Source organism: Sebastes umbrosus, chromosome 19 (genome assembly GCF_015220745.1).
Source record: "Sebastes umbrosus isolate fSebUmb1 chromosome 19, fSebUmb1.pri, whole genome shotgun sequence".
NCBI classification, from domain to species: Eukaryota; Metazoa; Chordata; class Actinopteri; order Perciformes; family Sebastidae; genus Sebastes; species Sebastes umbrosus.
The window spans coordinates 24,214,508-24,224,716 of NC_051287.1; the positions used below are offsets into that span (position 1 = coordinate 24,214,508).

The 10,209-nt window shown below is 38.0% G+C and overlaps 1 protein-coding gene across 1 annotated transcript in view; it reads right to left on the minus strand.

The window, feature by feature from the left end:
* The window catches only part of brinp1 (bone morphogenetic protein/retinoic acid inducible neural-specific 1), a 220,532-nt gene extending 212,182 nt beyond the window's left edge, over positions 1-8,350 (minus strand). Inside the window, exons 1-2 of the mRNA XM_037752821.1 lie at positions 8,088-8,350; positions 6,060-6,155 (exon numbers count right to left, since the gene is read on the minus strand). The gene's annotated coding sequence lies outside the window, so the exon portion shown is untranslated. The remainder of the gene's footprint in view (positions 1-6,059; positions 6,156-8,087) is intronic.
* Positions 8,351-10,209: the final 1,859 nt, after the last annotated feature.

A 10,209-nucleotide genomic window follows, 5' to 3' on the forward strand; every position in this document is an offset into this window, starting at 1 on the left:
CTTTGTCATTTTGCCTGCCTTACTGCAAATGTCGTCCTGGAAAAAAAAATGTTTTAGTGGTGTCTGCAACCAATGAAAAAAGACTTTACATAAGTGGTGGCAGGCTTCATTATCAGGCTGGGGGGTTGGTACAGTCCCCACGGTTACCACTGCGGCTTTTTCGCTAGAAAAATTCATTCACAATGCTCTGCAAGCCTGTAACTCAGGGTTTGTGTTAGACCATTATAAAAAAAAAAAACAGCCTCCTAAAACTTATGGGTAGCAGTCAAGGAGGGTATAGGCTGTTTTATAGACACTCGCAGTACTAGACGACAAAACATTTAAGGCTACCCACTAAAAGGCCAACACCCCTAAAACACGTAAAGAATAAAGGTTTTAGCATTTGTGGAGCTGCCAAACAGAAAAACCACAAGCAAGAAATATGGATTTGTTCACTGCAGTTGAATTTGTGAACAGTTGCAAGGCATGCAGAACCTCAGGTCCTTTCTGATTCCCACTGCAGATGCCGAGGCAGGTGTAAGCTGCTGTCAAAAGCAAGAGATGCAGTAAATCTGTGTCAGGATTTGTAGTTTATTAAGCAGACGGGATGTCACAGCTGAAAAATCTGAACTCATGACAGTATTTTATATCGTCGATGAAGCGCACTGGCTGCATCAAACCCAGAGGCTGCAGAGGATCCATCAAAGACAATATCGCTGCTAAGACAGCACCCGGCAATGAATTCTTTAAATCTGAATATGATGTTGTTTTTACAGCGACATTCTAGTGAAAACGACCATGGAAAACTGACTGTATACCACTGTGCACTTCAGGCCATACCAACTGCACTCACAAGCTTCCACCCTCCTCCTTGTGATGGAGGTAGCCACCGAAAAAAACACAAGAACTCATTCTCAACTCTTAAAAGCATTTTGGCTCCGAGCGTTGCATCTTGTGTTGCTCAAAAAACACAGGGGCCCATCTCAGTCAGCTTGCCTTCAAAAAAAGGCACTCGAACACGAGTTAAAAGATGAATGGATATTTTGATGAAGATAGATTCAATGCCCAGCAAACACAGCCTTCAGCTTAACTGATGAACAGAGCGGGAAGTCCACAGTAAGTTTAGGTTTCTTACGTCTGTGTATGAATGTTGTGTTGCCTCGTGCTTTGTTTATATCCCTGTTTACTATACATTAATATCAGGGCTGTCAAAGTTAACGCGATAATAATGTGTTAATACAAATTAATTTTAACGCAACTTGCGATTTTTAGGTTGTAGCGGGCTCAGTTTTAAAGCTGGAGTGAGGGTAGTACTCATACTAGCTTGTCGGAGGTTAAATAACGCTCCAAACTTACGCTAAATTTTGGCTAGGAAAAACTGGCATGGCCATTTGTTGACCTCTGACCTCAAGACATATGAATGAAAATGGGTTCTATGGGTACCCACGAGTCTCCCCTTTACAGACATGCCCACTTTATGATAATCACATGCAGTTTGGGGCAAGTCATAGTCAAGTCAGCTCACTGACACACTGACAGCTGTTGTTGTCTGTTGGGCTGCAGTTTGCCATGTTATGCCCACTCCAATGTTTATAAGTGCTTTAAATACAAAAAAAATATTTGAAATACTTGACAAATCTCCCTTTAAGGCACATTTTGAACACACAAAAAATGTGCAATGAACTTGCAATTAATTGTGATTTAATATTTTAATTGATTGACAGCCCTAATTAATATTAATAAGGGGTGTAAGAAAATGTCAAAAATATTGAGTTTTGCGATAACACGTCTTGTGATACTGTATCAATTCTCAAAACACTATTGATTTTTAATTAATACTTTACATGTAAAGATGAACTCAGTCAATACTTTATATAATATGTGCTATGATGTTACAGGGACTTTGATAAATGCAAATGCAGATCCTACTGTTCTGATTGCATAAAAAACCTTTTTCACTCAGATTTACTACATATGGTGGTGTGTTCTTTATACTATGACAGTTTTCCTAAAATTTGACTTATATCGTCTTTCTTACAGTATCACAATATATCGCAAAATATTGAATTACACAGTAACCCCGGTATCATGATACATATCGCCAGATTCTTACCAATGCACAGCCCTAGTATTACTTTATTTTCATTCACTTTGTTGTTAATGGTATTATAATATATCATTTGCAAGCAGAACCTGTTGTGGAGCCAAACTGTAGCAATAATCTGTTGCCATTTCTGCCAGATGTTTTCTGTTGTAAATAATGTTTCACATTTTTAGTTCTTCAATACTCAAACCTTACTTTAAGTTAGCCAGTCTTATTGTAGCTATATCATCGTAAGTTTGAACTTGACTATTGGACTGAGTATTTTGTGTGATGAACAATTTAAATCAAATGCTACATTGCTATTAAAACAATATGGGAAGGAAAAACACAAACACACTCTTCATGCTGTGACTTGCACGTGCAGCGTTTGAACTATAAATGTATGCAGTGAACTGTTGGCGTTCTTTCATTACTGTGTTCTAACAAGCATTGAATCTGACACCAGTGACAACGGCCATACATCCTCTCTCTCGATAAAGACAGAGAAAGAAGTGAAGAGACTCCCCGGAGGACATATTTGTTGCCTAGGCTTCAGACCGAGCATGTGTCATGGAAAAAAAATGACTGGAATCCCTCAGTCCCTCATCTCGACATTCATGCAATGCAAGACATAGTGTATGTGTTTTGCAATATACTGGAGGAGATAGACAGACAGACAGACGCCATGCATGAGCTTTCAGAAAGGTCTGTCACTTTCTCAGTGCTCGTCCTTTTGCATTGCTTATTCAAGATCTTGATTTTTTGTTTTCATTTGATTAATTTAGGAACCTCAGCCCCGTCAACAACAGCTTAGACATAAACTGTCAAATCTGTGTCCCCGTCATTAAAATGGATGCAGCCCCTAAGGATTTCGTTGGATATGTTCCAGATGAGTCAAAAGTACAACTACGGAGGACGTATCATGGGGGGGAGACAGATAAGTCTACAAAGTGAAAAACAAAAACAAGGCTTCATTAGAAAAGCAGTTTATTGCTGTTTGCTGTATTATCCTCCATGTGAAAGTCTAATTACAAAGCTAATTCAGGAGAAATCAATTTGAACTGATTTTTTTGTAAGAACATTCTGATTAAATCCAGCTATACAAACTTTTCTCCATTCCTTATTAATAATGGTATTTGTTTTTCATTTGCACATTTGGTAAACAGGAAATCTTTGTCTTTAGTGACTTTTGAAAGTTAATTTAATTGTATAAAGAATACAAAAAAAAAATGGCATAGTTATTTGAACCATTAATACTACTTAGAATCTGATTATGATCCTTATTTCTGGTAGATTGTATGCATGCCGTTTACTATTAGAAATTAAAGTGGCAATAGGCAGCATATTTTTGGCAAAAATTCCATAATAACCTTTCAGCATATTGTAATTGACCAATCACATTGAGATAGAGCGTTCCTATTGGCTGTGCTCCAGTCATGGGACCGGAACGTGGCGTTCCTTCACCAGATTTCACAAGGCCGGCGTCGTCACAAACTTTCTCATTTTACAGCTAAACCGTGCACTACAAGAGGATTCAGAAAACATTTGAGGCGAGAAATAGGCATTAACGTAACATAATATTGATTCATATTTGATCAGCGCTGCCTAGTTTGACCGTTTGGTCGGAGTTTGCGAGCGATTGACAGCCGGACAGCGGACCTCAGATCAGCTCTTACTGCTTATTTTCCTACGGGTCTGTGAAATCTTGCAGATGGCGTTAGGAGCACCGGAGGACACAGAGGAACATGATTTTTTTCAGGTCACCTGTTTCATGTACTACTGTCACGATATAGCGACCGTTTTATAAAAAGACATTTTTTAAATCATATTTGCTCCAATCTCTCCTACTTCAGCTTTAACAATAACCTTTTCAGCAACTTCAGACATTATTGCTAAAGTTTACGAATACAAGTATGCCGTTTTGGTATTTTGGGGGATTTCTTGTTTTTACCATTGACTGTATATAAGAAGTCGACAGTCACCGTGACATCACCCATTGGTTTGTAGACTACAATTTTGAAGCATCAAGTTCGGCATTTTGGCCGTTGCCATCTTGTTTTTTCGCGACCAGAATTGACACGAGAGGGTGGAGCTAAGTACAACCGAACACTGAGTAAGACATTTTTAGCCGACCAAAAATGTTACAATAAACTTCCATGAACTGAAAACACATTGTGAAAGGGTTAAAGTTCAAAGATGAAAACAAGGACAACCCCACGCCGTGGTAGCGACCTGTCAATCACAAGGTAGCCACGCTCTAAAGGGTACCCAGCTTTATGGTCTATTTGACTCTAAATGGGACCATAATTTACTAAATGAACATCATGCTGTATTGAAGAAGACTTGAAACTAGTGATTGAGACCATAAACTCATGTTTACAATGTTTACTGAGGTAATAAAAAATCAATTGAGAAGTAGGCTCATTTTCTCATAGACTTCTATACAATCAAAATATTTTTTAAAACCAGAGAAGTCGCCCCCTGCTGGCTATTAGAAAGAATGCAAGTCTAAGGCACTTCTGCATTGGCTTCACTTTTCAGACCAGGGGGTTGCCCACTGGTTTTTACATAAACAAGCCACGCTAGTTTTGCTGGACCATGAGCACAGCCTGTTGGTAGAACAATTGATCAGAATATCTTGATGTGTCTGTCTATTTTGCATATTAAACAATGTGAGGCAACTTTCAAGTCCAATCTTTCACTCGTAGGTAAATGAAGATATGTATTTGCACACAGACTTCCATTTAGCACTCTTTGTGAACAAAAACAGTGGGTATTGGGCTACAACATGAGTGAGTGCTGACATGGGGTTGTACTAATGATGCAACGCCTGAGGCATACTGACAGGTCTGCTGTAGGGGTCCAGACTAGAACTCCAGGCTGCTGATGCTTACTGCTGACAGATATTGACTTCTTCTGAAGCAAGGCCTTGCGTGGCTGTGTTGGTGATTACCATGTACTGCTTGTTGACGTGTGGAGTGATGTCAGGCATATTTAGAGTTTTGAGGCCCCCACACCATGACACTCTGAACTAGTCGCAGAGACTTAATATGTCTTGGTTAGAAATGCGATTCCTTTCATCGATTTTATTTCCCCCTGTATTTGCGTGCGATGGCTGGATTACATGTTCTCATTTTCTCCAGAGCTGACGGTGTGCACTCTCTCACTCATCCTCGACTCTTATTATCAACTCCCTTTTACCTCCCCCCTGGCTCCTTTACTTGTTCCTGCTTTCTTTGATTATCCAATTAGTCAAAGTCTCTTGGTTTGAATCATTCAAACTGTCTTCCCTGTCTTTTTGTCCCTTTTGGTTTGTACGGCACAATTATTATCCTGAAATGGAGCCAACCCAGTCTTCTAAGAACTATGTACATATACAACTAATTTGCTTTGGTTTTTTTTACATTGACTGCAAAGCATTCACTGTCAATGATGCAAATATGCAGAGTCTAGTCACAAAAAAAGCACTACTTGGTTAACTGGTCTGGGTGCGTGGAGACATGATGTAAATAATGCATTTTTAAAACATTAATGAGACACTTTTTTTAAGCTGGCCAAAACAAATATACACCTGTATCACTAAATATGACTAAGCCTGGGTCAGGAAGCCATTCAAGCCAAGCTGCCCAATGTTTAACACTCAAAAGTGCCGGTCTGAGACACATCTGTTAACAGCAAAGTCCAATCTATAGAGTACAAGAGATTTATGAACTTCAATCATGAACCATGAATCATAGCATTTTATCCAAACAACAAAACTACTTGCAAATATTCAATATAGTGTATATCCCAGCACAAAATGTACAAAATATAACACAAATGAGATTTTGACTCTTGCATACAGCAGTTTGCTAAACTAAGAACAAACAACAACAGAAGTAGGACATATTATTTCCACAAAGCAGTTAACTCCACTCCAGAATTTCCATAAGGGAAACAAAAATGATATTTCATTAAATTAACCTCAAAGAATCTTTGCAGCTATCTTTGGTCTTACCTGCACATCTATTGTTTGGTTGACGTTGATCGATCACTTGTTCGGTCACATCTGGAGTATCGCCCAGTCATTTGGTCAAATGCAGTTGAGAAACATCTGTTCAAATTGCACAGAACAGACAGAGCAGTCAGATTAGTTCTTCATTGTCCTTTCCGTGCTAATGTGTGTGTGTGAGATGCATAAATTATTAACATGGCTAACTTATTTACGGTGCATGTTATTTGGAATAGCACAACAAACACTAAAATAGTATACACTGGATTTTGTCTGAGGTATAATAACACATCAAGTGAGCACTGGTCATCTGAGGCCTGTACTACGAAGCGAGTTCAACATACCCAGGGTATCTTCTCGTTATCTAGCTTAACTAACCCTAACAAACGAGATCACGCTGAGCGGTCCTAAGACAGTAGTTATCAACTCCGTAAATCAACCCAGGGTTTCTCAATCTGGCTATGAGCGTGTTCACATGAAAGGGTTGGTGTTTGCAGCATATGACCAATCACAAACATGGACAAGTCTACTGTCAGCAGAGCGGTATATTTTTCAAACCAAGAGCAAACTATAATATTAGACAAATACGAAGAAGTTAAACACATAATCAAGATTAAAATCAACACAGTTGAAGCTGCCAAATGCAGGAAGAACAGCTGGCAAATGAAAAAAATGCCGATGTGTGAATGCGTAAATTAATAGACTTGTTCATTTAACGGCCTGAAAAGTCAGATATAGTCGTCTAGATGGGGCAGTGATATTATAAAAAGCTTTCAAAGTATAGTATGAACAGACTTCATTATGCCCTTTGACAGTAATCTGGCATGTATGACTATTTCAACCTTCTTTCAGCTGCGTCCCCGACTCCAATGTGAAACGGACTTGAGAGCAAGCAAAAAAATTAATATAAAAACATAATTCAAAGCAGTAAACACCCACAGCATACAGCCGGCTGTCCTTTCTGCATTTGTACATTTAAACTGTGTTGTTTTTAGCCTGGATTATGACTTAAACTTCTTCATATTTGTGTAATATTATCATTACGATCAGCGCACTGAGTTCTGATTGGTCAGTAGGTGGTGCTTTTATACAAGTTGATCTCTTATCTGGAACATAACCTGCTCCTGAGCAGGTTAGGTGTTCAGCATCAGTTACCATGGTGATCTACCTGGGTAAGAAGTGATCCGTCATCGTAGCACTGAAAACCCTGAAGGGTTAACCCTGAAGTTACCTCACTAACTCCAAATCCTGCTTCGTAGTACAGGCCTCTGGTCTTTATATGCCCATTTCACAGCAGCCATGTCATTGCAGGATAAACACAGCTGAAATGAATAACATTAATTGTGGCCCTGATCTATTTAGATGGGTCTGGGCCCTGGTATTGCATGCTGGCTCACTGGAATGGCTGTGACACTAAATAGAATGGGACTATAATTAATTGTATTAATTACACCTGTGTTAAGCCTGTCAGAATGGCTACTGTGAAAAGGGCCTAGAGGTCTTCTTCTTCTTCTTCACTCAACGTACAGACCAAAAGTAGATTTTAAGTTACTAAAAAAAAATGTATGAACCTGACTCAGATGTAATTTTGGTTATTGTTGTTTTTTAATCTTTTCTGATTGTGTTTACTATTATTATCATTATTATTATTATGTTGCTTTGTCTTTTTGACGTTTTTGTTTTCAGTGTTTATTGTTTGTAGAGCAATTTTACTTATTTTCTAATTTTTCTTTTCTTGTTTTATTGACACTGTCTGATTTTAAATTGTTTTATTGATATTGTGTGGACCCCAGGAAGACTAGCAACCACTCTTTATGAAGGGTATATGTGGGTAAATATAAATAAATAATAAATAATGTGGTCAGGTTGTCATCCCACCTGTGGAAACCACTGGCCTATAGCTAGCTAACTGCTGCACACTTTATTGTGAGTTACTGTATTTTGCATCAATAATTGCACTTTTCTGAGTCAGACCTCAGTCAAACCAGATCGTACAAACATCATACACATACTGCTGGAGTTGGCACAACTTACTCTTTCCAGTGATTTCCGTATTTTCGACGTTCATCGAGGAGAAACATCTTTAAATCTGCTGACATGGAAATCCTTATAACTTCAAATCTTGCCTCACAATCATCATTTCAGACGTTTTGTTCGGGATAAAAAAGAATTCCTCATTAAAGTGCCAACAGAAACGTCTAACGGCGAAAGTTAATGCAAAATTACTAAATTGTGAACTAATACAGGCTAAAAAAACTAAAAAAACGAATGCTTAGCTAGATGTAGCCTTAATGTCCTGTTTGCATCCCCAAAGCATGATGGGAAATGTAGTACCCAAACTCAAATCAAAGATGCTCTATGAATGGTTTCAAAACATTTTGAAAGTAGCTTTTTTTATTTAGTATCTTCTTTTTTATCATTTTATACTATCAAAACATGTTTTTGAAAGTACCAGGTGATAGAAAACCCCAACAACATGGTTCTTATACCTGTAGACCACTGACATTTGTCTCTCCATTCATATCTGCTGTGTGTTGAAAACCTATAACCTAGTACCACTCGTTGCATGCCAGATAATGGCATTACTGAGTAGCCTAACTTATCCTGAAAAAAACTATATAAGCTTTGGCATGTGCCTAGCTTATATTTAGGCATGAATATGTCATACATTTGTAAATAAAGGAAGTGAGTAATCCATTGGTTGGATTGGTTTAGGCCTATTCAGTGATCAGGTGACTATAGACTAAGTGTGATGAGTCATTAACAATAATTAAGGACACAGCAACCATATTAATTTAACTTACTAACAGCTCATTTACTAAATGTATTGGGTTGTATTTTATTAGCATACTTTCTTCCACAAATAACATTCAGTAAAATATAAAAATTGGATATAAGGCAAGCGGGCCCTCCTGCTATGGGACTGCTCTTTATTTAATGACTTCTCTCACATATAGAGTGGCTCTGGGGCTCTCAGCACTGATGCTTCCTTGATACTGACACCTTTGTAAAAGAAATACCTCCCAGACAGTAGCTACTTCTAAAGTGACTACTTTAATGTCAGTAATACTGAATTTTCTCTCATCTTAGTCGAGAGAATTGTCATACTATCTGTGGGGGCTGCAAAGATAATGCTCATTATCCATTAATCTATTGTTGCTTATCAATATATTGAAGTTTTTTAATTAATCTTAGTCTATAAAATGAACAATAAAGGCCCGCTGGAACAAAACCTGACTCATTAAAAATGTGTCAAATCTAAGCATAAAAAATCATCAATGTCATTTCATTAAGGACAGTGATAATATGCATATATAGTGATATATGCACTTTGAATATGTAACTTCACAATGCAGTTGTCCTTCTAGATATGATAAACAATAGTACACACTAATTAGCCTAATAAGCTTCTCTGGATTTAATGCAGAGCTACTGTATAGTAGTAGATTTAGCGATATGTAAAGTGGAACTGTCTCCTAACTGGCAGTAATTGAATATTATAAGAGAGAAAGATCCACCAACATATTTGCAGGCAATAAACAACTTCATCCAAATGTGCACTCTATATTAAAATCTGAACATGTCTAAAAAAATATGATCTGCCATTTCACCTGTCAGATTTTCCCATCACTTTCAAGCACAATTTGGCCTGCGCACCAATGGACAGATAATACCAATATGCGTATTATGTGATGAACGTGGCTGGGATCTCATGCCTGCAAAACTTATCCAGCGATAACAGGCTAGAGAAATTAATGGGATTTTTATGCAAAAGAGGGATGAAAGATATATTTTTCTCAGAGACATACACAAAGGGTATTAAAGAGGATAAGGGGTCAGATACTGAAGCCAAATATCACATCCAGCAAAGCTCTCTGAGGAATCAGTCTGTGATCTGAGCTCCATTCCCAGTTGTGGCTATAAATGACACTTCAGGACCAATACTGGGGCGGTGAACCATGAACGAAAGGTGCAACAGTCTTCATGAAAACTCTAGGCTTTGTTGCATGGGGAGGTGTATTGACAACATATATTCTTTGCCACTGTGGTGCTCAGCTTTATAAAATAAAAAGTACATTCAGCCATAACAACGACAGTGATGACGTAATTGCAAAAAAAGTCATTAAAAGTTCAGTTGTAAACATTTAAAAAGAAA